An 18,118-nucleotide genomic window follows, 5' to 3' on the forward strand; every position below is an offset into this window, starting at 1 on the left:
TCTTTGTTGCTCCTGGCTGTCTGGGACGCTTGCTCTTCTCCAATTGTTGTTGTTCATACTCTTCAAAGGAGGGGGAGGTACCTGCAAAGATACTCCGACGCTCAAGTCAGACGTGAGTTATGGAGCCTCAGCTCTCAAGAGAGTGATTATAATACTGCTCTGAAATATTATTTAGGGTCTCTAGAACATAGAGAGGACGTACCTGGACCTTTGCCCTGTTACTGTATTTATAAGCAAAATAAGAATAACCACCTTACCTAAAAATATGGTTAGTTACTTATAAATATCTTAACTGTTTAAAATATCTAAGATATTTTATGTAATAAATCTAATATTTAAGATAAAATATCTTACTACATAACATCAATTTAAAGAGATGAGGCACCAATTTAACGAACTTCATTACCTGTTGTGATTACCGCATTCTTTCGAAGAACTAGTTTGAACATCATTGATAATTCAACCTAACATTTGTTTCAACTTTGGAAACCTAGGCATTTTAGAATGACCCCTAATGATCACTTTCTACTACATATGCCTCCCACGTTGCACATCAGTCCTCTTATTAATATGTTTCTCTCAGCCATAGATAAATAAATTTTTTCTTATCTTTAGGAAATAAGAAAGCCTGCTCGAGAGGAAATCATCAAATGTAAAAATTGGCAACAAAAATTTCAATAATAAATAACAAAATATTTTTAATAAATAACAAATATCATTATAATAACATTCATTTGACTCTAATAACATCTCAAGTGAATGGTATATAAGATAATGTTTATATATTATTAGTCTATACGAGATTTTTAATCATTATCTTTATATTTAATATTTGTATATAGACGAGAGAACCCCAAATGCTCTCATGTTTATATATTCATTTTGTCGATAAAAAGAAAATAGGCATTTAACATAAATGCAATCCAAATGTAAAAGTAAATTACTCAATTCTATTATTATGTTCCATTCTTATATTACAAACCAAACAATAAAAGTTTATTAAAACATTGTGCACCCATTTCAAAGCAGAAACTTCAAATATCAATCATTTCAATGCATACTTTACAAGACCAGGAATGTGTGTTCATCACGTAGTCTTCCCCATCGATGCTATTAGGGTCAAAGTCCAATCCATCAACCTCCATGTTATTACTTGTTGCTCTTCGTAAATTTTGTGTGTTTAAATCATCGAAGCTGAAACCGAAAATTCGTATGAGAATGATGGTTATGAATCAAAGTAGTTCATGTATGATTTCTGTTTCGGTGTACATTTTCCTGCGTGTCTTTATTGCTCTTGGCTGTCTGGGTTGCTTACTGGTTGTCCGGGACGCGTGCTTTTCTCCAATTGTTGTTGTTCATACTCGCCAAAGGAGGGGGAGGTACCTGCAAAGATACTCCGACGCTCAAGTCAGATGTGAGTTATGGAGCTGAAGCTCTCAAGAAAATGATTATGATACTGCTGTGAAATATTATTCAGGATCTCTAGAGCATAAAGAGAACGTACCTGGACTTTGGTCCTGTCACTGTATTTATAAGCAAAATAAAAATAACCATCTTACCTAAAAATGTGGTTAGTGGCTTTGATAAATATCTTAACTGTCTAAAATATCTAATATATTTATGTTATTACATAAATATCCTTACTACATAACAATTTCTAGTAACCACAGACCAAGGAAAATACATACACGCCCTTAAAAAACAGGTATGGTTTGTACAGTTGAACTAGTCGTGTCACCCTTTTGATTTTTTTGTAGCTATCCTCGTAAACATCTCGAGAGCATTAACAAAACGCTTCGTTCACCAAATTTAAGACCTAAATATAAGCAAAGATTTTATGGAAAACATTATAAATATGTATGATTATAGTTTTTGCTTCATTCTATAGTTAAACTTGGTATTCGACAAACCTTTAGTGGCAAAACATATCGGACTGTCATGAGAATGTCGAAAGCAACCCTACTTGATATCAAAGTTGGCTTGGAAACTGTTATTGGCTTTCCAATTTTGTTTCTGATGATCGGGAATTTAGTGAAATAACGATACATGAAATCACGAACATCGGCAATTCTGAATAGATTTCTTAACGATGATGAAACGTGGTAGATGAAATTCTTTGCAGCTTCATTTGAACAAGCAACAATTGCTGTCATCATACAATTGACAACCATGTCCGCAGGTATCTGCACCATATAGCAGTTAGTATAAACAAAATCATGTTGTAAGTATGTTTACACCAAAAATGTTTTCCAAAACAAACTTGTGCTTTTTAGACGTTGAATGATAAGTAGTCTAAACTTTTGGAGTTTTATTCTTCAAATAATCATGTATGTAGGTATATCCATTAATATAAGCGAAGTAAATTTAAAATAGTTTAACTTACTGTATCCAAAATTGTCTTGGGATGACCAAGAAAGCTTGTTATTTTCCCTTGACCATAGCTGCATATTATGCTGTCCAGAGTTCTGTAAATACAAAATACATTCATTAACTTATAATTCCTCGTCAAGAGCATATATAGGTCTAACAAAATCTTCAACATAATGCAGTAAACTCTGTAAGTTTAACTTTAAGTTGAACTGATAAATAATTAAGAGTTTATTTTGTTGTCTAGATGTTAGGTATTTCAAGTGAAGACATAAGAGAAATTCGACTATAGTTAATCATGAACAAGTTTATACCTTAAGCCTTCAATCCAACCAGGAAATGGGTCCTTAAGGGTACTGGTAACCATGGTGGGACGTATAATGATTAGTGGAACATTATCTTTGTGATGAACCACTTGCATTTCTCCCATTGCTTTTGTGAATGTGTATGTGTTTGGCCAACCATACAACTTTGCTCTGATACATCACAAAAAAATAATGTCATTTATAGATCAATGAATATATCCAAAAGAATAAGAATTTGATGTACCTTTCAATTCCGTAATCTTTCATTACATATTTGATTGTGTTTTCAGTAGCATTCTCTGATCGGATTTCATCGATTTTCTTCTTCAGCAAATTCATTTCTACAGTGATGTCTAATTTCGAGGTCTCTTTCAGGGTCTGACCCATCTCAAAGGGTTTCTCTTGCACAATTGTTTTTCTATCCTTAATCTCTCCACACACATATTCTGACATATTCATTCATACCAAAAGATGTATTATGAATGGAAATTAGCGTAATCTTAAGTGAACAACGTTTTGGTAAATATAGTAATGTAAGTTATAGTTAACTACAATTACCAGTTGATGTATGCACAAAAGCCTTTATCTGACGACAATTCTTTGCGAAGTTTAAGACATGTAAGGCACCCATCGTATTTACACCCATTAAGATGTCAAATCTGTGGACAAAATGAATCCAAAAATGTCGAATTTATTGGAGAAGCAAAAGTTGTCGATTATTCCTAATAGATAATGTACCTTTCGTCAAATTTAGTAGATGCTGCAAAATTCACAACAACGTTAAACATCTTACTCTTAAGCTTTTCATCTTTCAGACCAAAGTTATGGAGAGAAACATCACCCCATTGGTTCCGTAACACTCAAAATAAATCTGTCAGAATCACCTATGACCATTGTTTCAATTGTGGGATTGAGTCATTGGACACCTTCACAATTTGTCCTTTCTTGCCGTTTGGAGGTGTACATGTTAAAGGTGCTCCGATACCAAATTCAGTAAGTGATTCGTCCGGTAATCCAATACGACAATGTGATGGTAATAAATATACAGTAAATGCGATCACCTACCTCTTATCTTTGACTTATATTTATAGTTTTTGGGTGTGGGCTAGGATTAGCCATATTTTAATCTAAGTCCAACCCTGGTCCAATACCCTTAAACATGATTTACCTTAATCTTCATAGGATTAGTCATTCTCTGTTGTAGTGTCGTCCGTCCTTGCCGGGCGTCCCTATGAAAGCTATTTTTGACCGACCGGTCATACGATACACTAGGTCCCCCAAGCCCTAGTCAACGTAGGTGACGTTGGGTTTAAATAGTCGTTGGCGGTTTGCTTAGAGGTCGGGCGTCCCTGACGATCTTTTTGAATGTAACATTTGGGCGGGAAAACACGTGTCGCAAGCTTATGCGGCCTCCATCTCAGGTAGTGGAAACGTCGCTCGATCTGGGTCGTTGGTCGTGGTTGATCTCAATGGCTATCATGAAGCGACGGTTTTCAAAAAAAATTCTATAAGTAAGGGTGCCAGGGATCGCCATTTTCATTCTTTACTCTTTCTTACTCCATACCGTTGGGTGCATTCTTTTTCCAAGGTAACTTAATAATGTCTGCTGTTAGTATTTCTTCGTCTGAGGAGTCGGCGGGCCAGGGTGGAAGGGGTACGGTAGGTGGCGACGTTCGGTCTCCAAGCTCTGTGTCGTCTTCTCTACTCGAGAGGTCTGATCGGAGGGAGGAAGAATCAGTGTCGGGGTCGCCTATCTACGGTGGAGAGATGGTTATAAACGGGGTTTCTCTCTTTCTTCTGAAGGGTGGCGTTCGGATCGACCGGGAGGACGCGAAACCTGCTGGTGGTTGGCCGCGTATCAGGGGGTACGATTGGGCCTCTCATGATGTAAGTACCTTTGTCTCGGACTACGGAACTAGGGAAGAGCTCCAATGGTGGGCTGACCGGTCACACATAGCGCGAGACGCGAAGGACACTTGTTTGTTTCGCCTTGGAGTGAGTTATCGGAACGAGCGGGTTTTTCACTGGAAGGGACTCAGCCAGGAGGATTTCTTCTTTGTGTACACCTATATGTTCAATCAGTTGTTCGTTCGGGTGTCGTTCATAGCTTTCCAGGCGGCCATCCTGCGGGAGTTGAACGTTGCCCCATCTCAACTTCATCCTAACGGTTGGGCCGCTATACAAGCTTTTGTGACGATGCGTGCTGCCATGGGGATTACTCCTACCATGCTGGTCTTCCTTCATTATTTTAATGTTCGGCCCTTGGCGAGACGGGGATGGGTATCGCTTTCATCCGTCGAAAATCGCACCCTGTTTAGACCGTACTCAGAGTCGTTCAAAAATTTCAAGAAACGATACTTCAAGATAATAATAAGGGACGTCGGTCAGTCCGAATTTCATGACAAGAAGGCCTCCCCCTGTTCCCCTTTTATTGGACGGAGAACCCTCGAAAAATAAACGCGTTGTTAAGACCTCGGCAAGTGTACCGAATCGTATCAAGTAATAATAATTGGTAAGACCAAGTATCATTTCCCAAGAGACTCACGGCACTCAACAGTCATGTAATTACTTAACTACTTAAGACTTTGAAGAACAATTTTAGGGTTTTGAATGCAAAAACAAGAAAGTAAATATGAATGCACTTTTGATCAATTGAAGAAAAACACAAAAGGATGATATTGAAAATATGAGATGACTATGTTGTTGGGGTCTAGATTTCACCTAGTTACTCTCATGCATATATGAATTCATCTTCTTTGTTAATGTTAATATCACTTTCTAAATTACTTAAAATTCAATGTCTCGGCGAAGAAAGTCTATCCTTAATTACTAGATCACAATGTCTTGTATCCTAATAATTAATTTTGCACTACGATTATAAGCTTAAGATAGACAAAACTCATATTTCCATCACTGAGCAATATTGCTTTTGAGAGAAATACTCCAGATCTAGGTTTCTCCGTATGTGTCCATATCACGAAAACCAATAATCATATGTCATGAATGAGTTAAACATAACAAGCATTGAGCAAAGAAGAATAACCTTAACAATTAATGCAAGAAGCATATATCAATTAAAACCAATTCAAATACATGAGAGTTCACAAGGTTACATCATCCCCCAACAGCAATTTGAATTTAGTTCCCCCTTGTCATGGAGAAACTAGATGAACAATTGAATAAGAATGAAAGATAAACCCTAAAAATCGAAGAGGAGAGCTTCCGCATCCAATTCTGCCTCCAGAGAGTTGTAAAAATCTGAATTTGTGTCAATTCTGTCAAAAGATACTCCGTCTAGGACGTCCAAGTCCTTATATACAGCTGAATTGGATCATGGGCCAATGTTGACACCGCTCAGCACCCCAACTTAGGGTGCCTAGGCGAGCTTACGAGAGCAGTGCCGCTTAGCGCCCTAGGAAGGGTGCCCAAGCGTGAAACGTTACAAGAAGACTGGCGCTCAACGTCCTTGAAAGGGTGCTCAGGCGTGTTGCGAGACATCCTGCGCTGAGGGCCCCATAAAAGGGCGCCCAAGCGTCCTACGACCTTCAGTAGCCTTCTCTTCTAGTGCTCTTTTTGTCCTTTCTGAGTTCCAACTTCTTGACAATTTAACTCCTCTTCCAATTCATCCCAGTTTCCTACAAAATCAAGAGAATTTAGTGATAAAATCTTCAAGTATAATCTCAACTCTCTTATTCACCAAAATAAGCTAAAAACAAGAGAACAAGCGAGTTCCTAAGTCAAAAAGGGTTCTTTTATTATCAAAATTTAATCCCAAATAACGGTGAAATCAACCATTATCAGTGGGCGATCGGTCGAATGAATCTGGAGGAGTTGGAAGCCGTGAGGATCATAAATACCCTGCCCCACTGCCTTAGTGCCCGCGGCTTTGTTGAGTGTTTGGGTCATGAGGATTTTGACCAAATGACGTTTGGTATGGTGTGTTCCATGGGTTTGCTTGTTGTTTTGTTGTATAACTTAGCAAAATTTTTGTTATCTTTGCTATCTGTGATATAATTTTGATATTAAATCAACCCTTTTTGGACTTAGAAGCTTTCCTGAACTCATGTTTTTTGTACAGTTTTGTGAATAAGTGAGTAGAGGGTATACTTGATGATTTTATCACTAAATTCGCTTGATTTTGTAGGTTATTGGTATGATTTGGAAGAAGAGAAAAAGTATCAAGGAGTTGGAATTCAAGAGGGACAGTCAAAGCATCAAAAAAGGAGCACAAGAGGTCACGCAGGGCGCCTGGGCGACCCATTATGGGCGCCTGAGCACCAGTTTTTATAGTGCAGGGCACTTGGGCGCCCTAGAAGCGCGCTTGAGCGCCAACTTTGTACTGTGGGCGCCTAAGCACCTTAGAAGGGTGCTTGAGCGCCAGTTTTCTCCCGCACAACGCCTCGACGCCTCACTTAGGGCGTTGAGCGCCAGCGAAGTGGGCTTGGACTTGTTTTATATTATTTTTTAGTTCTATTTAAGGACTTGGACGTCCTAGGGATTTATCTTTTGATGGCTTGAGCACAAAAACACACTTTTCACCCCTTGGAGCAAGATTTGGGGATGTGGGAGCTCTCCTCTTCAGTTTCTAGGGTTTTTCTATATCTTTCATTCCATTGTTTATCTAGTTTCTCCATGACAATGGAGAACTAAACCTTATTTGTTGTTGGGGAAGATGTAACCTCTAAACTCTCATGTATTTGAATTGATTCTTATTTATTTATGATTCTATCATTAATTGTTAGGGTTATTCTTCTTTGCTCAATGCTTGTTATGTTTAACTCATTCATGGTATGATTATTGGTTTTCATGATATGGACACATACGGCGAAACCTAGATCTGGAGAACTGCTCCCAAAAGCAGTATTGCCTAGACATAGGGATATGAGTTTTGGTTATCTTAAGCTTTTGTGTGTATGTAATGCAAAATTAATTGTTAGGGAGACAAGACATTGTAAACTAGTAATTAAGGATAGGCTTTCTTCACCGAGACATCGGGTTTTAAGTAATTTAGAAAGTGATATTAATATTAACGAAGAAGTTGAATTCATATATGCATGAGAGGAAACTTGGTGAAATCTAAACCCCAACAACATATTCATTGTGTTTAGCCTCAATTGACCAAATTGCATTCATGTTTATTTTTATTGCATTTGCATTCAAAACCTCTAAATTGTTCTTCAAAAGTCTTAATTAGTTCAGTAATCACATAATTGTTTAGTGTTGTGAGTCCTTTGGGAAACAATACTTGGTCTTACCATTTCATTATTACTTGATACGATTTGGTACACTTGCCGACATCTTAACACGGACGGCCTCTTCTAGCTTGCCCTCGACATCTGCCAAGGGTCGTCCTATGGTTCCTCCCCTCGATAGGGTGATCGTGGCTGTGGCACCTCAGCCAAAGTGGTCGACCTAGAGCGTTCCGCGGAGGCTGTCGGGGCCGCCACGGTCTCTCCTTCCACCGAAAAGAAGAGGAAGTCGAAGGAAGGAGAGAGATCTTCCTTGAAGAGGAGTCGTCGGGAGGGAAGCGTGCCCCGCCCTATTCCGGCCGGCGTTTTCGACCCTGATTTTCACGCCGATGGCCGCGTGAACTTTCACATGAGGACCTCCCAGCGTGCCGTCATTGAGCAGATGTCCGAGGGGGATCTTATCAATGCCGCCCTAGAGCTGACCACCTACGGGGCCATCTTGACCTGGTGTGCCCTATTAACACTCGGCAAGGTTACCAAATCGTATCAAGTAATAATAAAATGGTAAGACCAAGTATCGTTTCCCAAAGGACTCACGGCCTAAACAGTTATGTGATTTCTTGATTAAATTAGACTTGTAAACAAAATCTTTTAGGTTTATATGCAAATACTGATAAGTAAATATGAATGCATGTGTTGATCAATTGGATTGAAAGATGCAAAAGAGATTGATGTAAAATATGAATGAATATGTTGTTGGGCTTTCCGACTCATCCTATCCATTCTCATGTATTCAAGAATTCATCTTTCTTCATTAATGTTAATGCCACTTTCTAATTTACCTTAAACCCGATGTCTCGGTGAGGAAAGCCTACACCTAATCACTATTTTACAATGTCTTGTCTCCCTAGTAATTATTCATGCATTACATTCGCATAGAAGCTTAAAGGCAACCAATCCCCCTATCCCAATGTCTAGGTAATATTGCTCTTGGGAGAATTTCCTTAGTTCTAGATGTATCTATATGTGTCCATATAGATAACATCAATGATCATGCAATTGAATGAGTTAAACAAATCATGCAAAGAGTATAGAAGAAAATCCCTAACAATTAATGAAGCAAAGCATATAAAATATATAATCAATTCAATACATGAGAGTTTCAAAGGATTATATTAGTTCCCCAACAACAATGGAGGTTTAGTTCACCATAGGCATGGTAAAACTAGATGAAACACAATGAAAGAATGAAAGATACAAACACTAGAATTCGAAGAAAGGAGCATTCGCATCCAAAATCCTCCTCCAAAGGGTGGAGAAAGTGTGATTTCGCCTCTTTCTGTCCAAAGATATTAACCCTAGGACGTGCAAGTCCTTAAATAGAACATAAAAATAACATAAAACATAAAAATAACATAAAACAGGTTCAAGCCCATAAAAATAACAGAAAACAGGTCCAAGCCCACTTCGTTGGCGCTCAGCGGTAGCTACGGCACTCAAAACTAGCGCTCAGTGCAACTTTTTCTACACTCTGGTTGACTTTTCTGCATTCTGGTTGACTGGTTGACTTTTATGCATTCTGGTTGAATTTTCTGCACTGTGGTTAACTTTTCTGCATTCTTGTTGACTTTTCTGCATTCCAACCATTCGATACTTTAACTCTTCTTTCAAATCATTCCAATAGCCTACAAAATCAAGGGAATCTAGCACAAAAACCATTTAATTCACCTTCAACTCTCTTATTCACAAAAGCTAAAGCAAAACATGAGTTAAAGCAAGTTTCTAAGTCATAAAGGGTGTTTTTAATATCAAAATTAAGTATAAAAATAACGATTTTTCAACCGTTATCACAACCCCAAACTTGAAACTTTGCTTATCCTCAAGCAAAATGTAACTTAACTTAAACAAAATACTCATACTACAATGGTCTAGCACACCAAAAAGCATTTTTCTCTTAGGACAAGTAAATCACTCATGAATGTTCATCATTGAAAGATTAGTCAAGATATAATGATGCTTTAGCCAATCAAGCTTCAATTATGGTGCTCACATAATCAAGACATACACAATAGATGCAAACCTCATGAATAATCAACCAACCAACCAAGAATGTTATCATATAGTGTATGGAATAATTCATCACCAAAGACAGTGTTTCACTCAAGCACTCAAAAGTGTTTCACTCAAGCACTCAAAAGTGTTTCACTCAAGCACTCAAAAGTGTTTCACTCAAACTCAAAGATGTATAGTGAGGTGTGATTCTTACACTCTACCATCACAATGTCACATGAATCAACTTTGCCTTTCATTTAACCACATATCAAACACACTCGCAAGCAAGTTATCATCACAAGAACTTTTCAAGGCTTGTATTGAGACTGGGCTAAGAAGAAAATTGGTTTTTCTAGACAACAAAATTCCTTGAGTTAAGAGAGTGCACAATTCATTTATTCACATTAACAATAATCTCTCTTTCTCCTTTTATGTGAGAAACCAAATCTTCAACTTATTCCCATCTTTACTTGCATTGAGCTTAACCTTTTCTTTTCTTCTCTTTTCTTTTTCTTTTGCTTTTTGCTTTTGCTCAATGATCTTTGATAAATTTCACGAAGGTCTTTCCGGTTTCTCACCACCCCAAACTTGAACCATTCTCCATTACCACAAAACATACTCTACTTAACTCAAGGTAAGGATTTCAAAAAGGGTTTTTCCACTTTTGAAATTTAGGCTCAAGGTGCAAAGGTTGGAGAAAAATTGTTCTTTATTGGGTTCACCTATTTGCATTGGCTCTAAGGGAGAAGAAAAAATGGCCTTGATCATGTGTAACAAGCAAGCAAGTGGTTCAATCATAGAAAATTAGGCAAAATCAATCATGCTTCCAAAGCAATAGCATTCAATCAATCAAAAACTCTAGAGCCTAATCTCTCACAGGTTAGCTCAAGTTCCACAATTTGATAAACATCCTGCCCAGCATATTAATCACAATTGAAATCATGCATCTGTTTTTAACAATATTTGAGCAACCACCATCTATGCTTAAAAAGTCTCAACAATCATTAACTCAACATTCATCATATAACAATAGAGAAAACACAAGAATATTACTCATCACAAACAATAGTTTATCACATCATACCAAACCATTGCACACAGCTCATTAAACCAAGTACATAAGCAAAAATAAAAATAAAACAAAATTCAAAAAAAGCAAAAACATAAAAATTCTGATCCAGCAGCATCCATTAGTAGATGTTGTCAGTAATATCCATCAGTAGACGTCTAGTAGCATAGCATCCATCAGTATATGCTCTTAGTAGCATCCATCAGTAGATGCTCTCTCATCTGAATCTTCCTATATCCATTAGTAGATGTGAATCCTTCTCATTAGCATCCATCAGTAGATGCTAATCTTTCTCATCTTCATCAGCATCCATCAGTAGATGTCTTTAGTAGCATCCATCAGTAGACACTTAATCACATAGCATACATCAGTAGATACTATCAATCATCATCCTTATCATAGCAACATCCATCAGTAGATGTTGTCATCTGAGTCCTCCTAGCATCCATCAGTAGATGTTGTCCAACATCCATCAGTTGATGCTATCATCTGCAAAGCAAAATCAAATTTAAAAGAAAAAGTCAGAAATTTGGTTGCCTCCCAATAAGCGCTTGTTTAATGTCACGAGGCTGACACCATTAAGCACAATCTGCATCTATGATGTTGGTGTTCCTTTTGCTTTCATCATACCAACTTATCTGCAACATCTTCTTGTTCACCATCTTTACCCTCCTTGAATAAGGAACCTAAATCTCAATAACTTCATTCTCATCTTTGATAGTTTTAACCACTTCATGCACAGAACTTGGTGAACATGACACTTGAAGGATGGTGATCAACGCCCTTAATGGGGCACCCAAGCGCCCTACGACCTTTTTTCTCCTTCTTCTCTTGATGATCTTGTACTCCTAGTACAGATTTTCGAATTTTTTCCTGCAGACACTAAAGAACACTGCACTAGAGCACCCAATTAGCACAAACAGATAAAAAATTAAAAAGATAAAAAGATGAAGAGATAGAAAGATAAAAAGATAGAAAGATAAAAAGATAAACAATTAAAAAATGAAGAGATAGAAAGATAAAAAGATAAAAAGATAAAAAAAATAAAAAGAAAAAGAAAAAAATGAAGAGATAGAAAGATAAAAAGATAGAAAGATAAAAAAAACTAAAAAGATAAAAAAAAACTAAAAGATAAAAAGATAAAAAGAGAAAAAGAGAAAAAGATAAAAAGACAAAAAGATAAAAGAGAAAAGAAAAGATAAAAAGATAGAAAGATACAAAAACAAAAACATAAAAAAAATAAAAAGATAAAAAAAATAAAAAGATAAAAAGTCTAATCGGTTAAGAATCACACAAATAGAATAGTTATACCACGAGTCCCCGGCAATGGCGCCAAAAGCTTGTTAACACTCGGCAAGTGTACCGAATCGTATCAAGTAATAATAAAATGGTAAGACCAAGTATCGTTTCCCAAAGGACTCACGGCCTAAACAGTTATGTGATTTCCCTGTTTAAATTAGACTTGTAAACAAAATCTTTTAGCTTTAGATGCAAATACTGAAAAGTAAATATGAATGCATGTGTTGATCAATTGAATTGAAAGATGCAAAAGAGATTAATGTAAAATAGGAATGATTATGTTGTTAGGGTTTCCAACTCATCCTATCCACTCTCATGTATTCAAGAATTCATCTTTCTTCATTAATGTTAATGTCACTTTCTAATTTACCTTAAACCCAATGTCTTGGTGAAGAAAGCCTACACCTAATCACTAGATTATAATGTTTTGTCTCCCTAGCAATTATTCATGCATTACATTCGCACAGAAGCTTAAAGGCAACCAATCCTCCTATCCCTGTGTTTAGGTAATATTGCTCTTGGGAGAATTTCCTCAGTTCTAGATGTATCTATATGTGTCCAAATAGATAACATCAATGATCATGCAATTGAATGAGTTAAACAAAGCATGCATAGAGTATAGAACAAAAACCCTAACAATTAATGAAGCAAAGCATATAAAATATAGAACCAATTCAATACATGAGAGTTTCAAAAGATTATATCAGTTCCCCAAAACAATGGAGGTTTAGTTCACCATAGACATGATGAAACTAGATGAAAAACAGTGAAAGAATGAAAGATAGAACCCTAGAATTCGAAGAAAGGAGCTTCCGCATCCAAAGTCCTCCTCCAAGGGGTGAAGAAAGTGTGATTTCGCCTCTTTATGTCCAAAAATAGTAACCCTAAGACGTGCAAGTCCTTAAATAGAACATAAAAATAACAGAAAACAGGTCCAAGCCCATAAAAATAGCAGAAAACAGGTCCAACCCCACGTCGTCGACGCTCAGCGATAGTTGCGGCACTCAAAACTAGCGCTCAGCGCAACTTTTTCTGCACTCTAATTGACTTTTCTTCACTCTTGTTCATTGATTGACTTTTATGCATTCTAGTTGACTTTTCTGCACTCTAGTTGACTTTTCTGCATTCTGGTTGACTTTTCTGCATTCCAACCATTCGGTACTTTAACTCTTCTTTCTAATCATTTCAATAGCCTACAAAATCAAGGGAATCGAGCACAAAACCATTAAATTCACCTTCAACTCTTTTATTCACAAAACTAAAGCAAAAACATGTGTTAAAGCAAGTTTCTAAGTCAGAAAGGGTGTTTTTAATATCAAAATTAAGTATAAAAATAACGGTTTTTGAACCGTTATCATGCCCGCATGCTCGCCAACCAGCGAGGTGCTCGTGATTTACAAACTGGGTTAGACGAGGAAAAGAAAACCTCGGTTGCACTTCGAGCTCGGTTGGAAGCTTTAGCGATTCATCACCCCGGGTGTGCCGAGTTGCTAACTAGTTTGCAGACCAAGCTTCATGATGTTCGTGAAGAGTTGGGCAGGACAGCCAATCAACTGAAGGTCGCCCGGGCGAAGGGTGATCAAGTGACGGAGGAGGTTGGCAAGTTGAAGGTCAAAGTTAAGAGGCTAGGGAGACGGGAGGAGGAGCTATCCGGCCAAAACGAAACCCTTACCTCGGAGCTGCTCAAAGGGAACGAGGCGATCGCCACCTTGAATTCGAATGTGGTAATCAAACATGAAGAGGGTTTTAATAAGTCAATGCGTCAAACGACCTTCCTCCTCCATGTGGATCCTCTGGCCTCAGGTTTTGACATCAACCAGGATGTGTTTGACGGAAAGATGCTCCCGATAGACAAGACCGATGATGATGAGGCGGGAGTGAATGAGCCCGCTAATGACGAAAATGTGGCTCCTAAGGGCAATCAGGTTGACGAAGAGCGGGCTGGGGGAGAAGAGTAGGCAGATGGTCGGTTAATGGGGAGCTTCTTTTTGTTTATTTTTTACGAGGTGTGGTCGAACGTTAGAAACTTTAGGTTTAGTAAGTCTTTTGTTATCGACCCGCCTATACCGTTTAATGTATACAACTTCCTTCCTTTATATGAATAGAATACTCGCATTTCATTTTAATTCTTGCGTTACTTTCGTCCGATTTTTGATTCGTTGAATGTTACAACTAACTTAGCGATAGCGAGCTTCAATTTTGGGTTTCGAACTTTCATATACATTTTACCGGTCGTTGCTTAATCTAGATAAACGTCATCATACTTTTACCTCCGATTCATTTTAGCGGCATTGGTAGTAATAGTTTCTTGTTCATTTGTGACTAAGCCTTTAAGGGCGGTGATGCATCCAAAGGACTTGCCATTTACCGCTCGGTAAAGCTGATAGGGGATCCTTTCGGAACTGTCCAAGCTTGGGTTTTTTTTTAACTGAGTGGCAGCGGTTCTCATTCGAACTCGTCGTTCACCACTCGTCCAAGTTGACAGTGGTTCCTTTCGGAACTCTTCATTCATCAACTTTTGTTTTTTGAACCAAGCGGCAGGGGTTCTCATTCGAACTCGTCGTTCACCACTCGGCCAAGTTGACAGTGGTTCCTTTCGGAACTCTTCGTTCATCAACTTGGGTTTTTTGAACCAAGGGGCAGGGGTTCTCATTTGAACTCGTCGTTCACCACCCGGCCAAGTTGACAGTGGTTCATTTCGGAACTCTCCGTTCATCAACTTGGGTTTTATGAACTGAGCGGCAGGGATTCTCATTCGAACTCGTCGTTCACCACTCGGCCAAGTTGACAGTGGTTCCTTTCGGAACTCTCTGTTCATCAACTTGGGTTTTATTAACCGAGCGGTAGGGGTTTTCATTCAAACTCGCCGTTCACCACTCAGCCAACTTGCATGCTTCCGCCCTTAATGTCGCTCGGTCACGTTGCTCCTCCAAGGTATCCAGTTCTACCCTTAGCTCCTCATTATTCAGATGAATATCTTATAGCTGCCACCACAAAGAGGGCCCTCCTAACTCGACCGGCAGCATGGCATCAGTGTCATATGTCAAGTTAAAGGGTGTCTCCCTAGTTGTTACGTGTGGGGTGCATCTATAGGTCTACAAGACCTTTGGCAGTTCGTCGACCCAGGCTCCCTTTTTCTCGCCCAGTCGCTTCTTTAGTTCAGCGACGATTGCTTTCTTCATGGCCTCCACTTGACTGTTTGTTGAGGATGTTCCACGGAACTAGTCATGTGATTGATCCCCAAGCCCATGTAAAATTAGCATAACTTCTTATCGATGAACTATCGTCCGTTGTCCGTGATAATCGTTCGTGGGAGCTTGAACCGACACACTAACCTCCAGCAAAATTTTTGCACTTGCGACGCCGTAATGGTTGTCAAGGCTTCTGCCTCCACCCACTTGGTCAAGTAGTCAACCGCGACGATGAGGAACTTCTTCTATGCCCAGCCTGGGGAGAACGGGCCGACAATATCCATTCCCCACTTAGTGAATGGCCATGGTGACACTAGGGTATGCAGGGCGTGCGGTGGTGCGTGGGTGTCGTTGGCGTGGGCCTGGAAGCTGAGACACTTTTGAACACACAGCTTGGTGTCCTCCTCCAGGGACGTCCAATAGTACCCGTCTCGCAACACCCGAGCTTTCAAGGTTCGACGGCCGGTGTGGAATCTGTAGATCTCGTTATGCAGTTCGTCCATCACATATTGAGCTTCCGCGTTGGAGAGGCACTTAAGGAGGGGGGGTGGAGAACCCTCTTCAGTACAGGTAATTCCCCACCATGACGTAGCGGGCAATCTTCTTGGTGTTGGCTTGGTGGAGGGATTGGCCAACATCCTGTTGACCCATTAGTTTTCAGATTTCCGCCCTCTAGTCCTTACTTCCGTCCACCACCACGGCCATGCATTCCACCAATGGTTGTAGCAGCACCTCGCGGATGATTGTGATTAACTGCCCTTTTGTCTTTGTCGGAGCTAAGTTTTGAAAGCATATCCGTCGGGGAATTGTCTTCGTAGGGGATGTGTCGGATTTCGATCTTTTCAAATTCCTTGGTCAGGGCAGAAGCCTTGTGGAAGTACCAGAGGAGGTTATCTTCCTTAACTTGGAATTCCCCGTTCATTATGCCTACCACGAGTTGGGAGTCTGTCCAGCACAAGACCTTCTAGGCTCCCATATCCCTTGCCAACTCCAACCCCGCCACTAGGGCTTCGTACTCCGCTTGATTATTGGCAGTTTTGAATTTGAATACCAAGGAGTGCTCCAGTAGGGAGCCATTCGGGCCTTCCAAAACCACCCCAGCTCCGCTTATTGACCGTCCGGAAGCTCCATCAACATACAAGTTCCATTCATCATTGACCGCTAATAACAGTTGAAAAACTGTTATTTTAATGCTTAAAATTGATACTAAAAGCAACCTTTAACACTTAGAAACTAGCTTGGAATCATGCTTTTGTTTATATTTTTGGAAATAAGAGAGTTGGACAGGTTTATGCTTGATTTCAGTGTTTTATGCAGGTTTTAAGGTGAATTTGATGAAAGAAGTGAAGAAGGATAGAGATGGAATTAGAAAAGAACTCAAAAAGTGCAAAAGAAGAGAAGTCGCAAGTACCGCTCAGCGTCATTTTACCGCTGAGCAGCACAAATGAACACCCGCTGGCTCCGTTGAGGGGTGAAAATGCAGCTGAGGGGAAGAATTCAACACATGCACTTACCGCTGAGCGCCATTATTTTGGGCTTAGGCCCACTTTTCTGTAATATTTAGAATAATATATAAGCTTTAGGACTTCCTAGGGTTTGTATCTTTGGCAGAGTACGAAGTAAACACACACCTTTCCACCCCTTGGAGGAAGATCTTGGATGCTAAGGCTACCTACTCAACTTTCTAGGGTTCTATCTTTCACTCTTTCATTGTATTTCATCTAGTTTCATCGTGAATATGGTGAACTAAACTCTTCTTGTTGTTGGGGAATTAATGTAATCTTTTGAAGCTCTCATATATGGAATTTTGTGTTTAAACATCATATTTGTGATACATGCTTTCTTTCATCATTAGTTAGGGTTTTTTCCTCTTTGCTCAAAGCATGCATTGTTTAACTCATTCGATGTCATGATTATTGGTTTTATTGATATGGACACATACGGTAAAATCTAGATCCAGGGAAACTCTCCCAACAGTAGTATAAACCTAGACATAGGAATATGATGGTTGGTTGCCGTTAAGCTTCCGTTCACTATAATGCATGATTATTGCTAGGAGACAAGACATTGTAAACTAGTGATTATGATTAGGCTTTCTTCGCCGAGACATCGGGTTGAAGGTAATTTAGAGAGTGACATTAACATTGATGAAAAGAATGATGAATTCCTAAAATATATGAGAGTTGATAAGATGAAATTGATTGCCCCAACAACATACTCATCCACATATTTCAATTCACGTGTTTTGTTTCTTCTTTCCCATTGATCATCACATGCATACATGTTTACTTTTTGTCTTTTGCATTTGAAACTTATAACAATTTGTTCTCAAGTCTTAAATAATCAAGAAATCATATAACTAACTAGGTCGTGAGTCCTTTGGGAGAACGATACTTGATCTTACCGAGTTTATTACTTGATACGATTCGGTCACACTTGCCGAGGGTTAAAGAAGTTTTTAGCGCCGTTGCTGGGGACTCGTGGTTTAACTAGTTTATTTGTGTGATTATTGATTATCTTTGACTTGTTTTTGAATTTTGAATTTTAAATTTTGAATTTTGTTTTTCTATTTTTACTTTTCTGTTTTTATTTTCGTTTTTTCTGTTTTTATTTTCTGTTTTTCAGTTTTTAATTTCTGTTTTTATT

The 18,118-nt window shown here is 38.7% G+C and overlaps 1 pseudogene; it reads right to left on the reverse strand.

Annotated features, from left to right (window-relative positions):
- Window positions 1-1,045: 1,045 nt before the first annotated feature.
- On the reverse strand, window positions 1,046-3,508 carry LOC124824002 (fatty acyl-CoA reductase 1-like; annotated as a pseudogene).
- Window positions 3,509-18,118: the final 14,610 nt, after the last annotated feature.

Source organism: Vigna umbellata, chromosome 6 (genome assembly GCF_029865625.1).
Source record: "Vigna umbellata cultivar VRB3 chromosome 6, Vumbellata_1.0, whole genome shotgun sequence".
Classification (NCBI taxonomy): Eukaryota; Viridiplantae; Streptophyta; class Magnoliopsida; order Fabales; family Fabaceae; genus Vigna; species Vigna umbellata.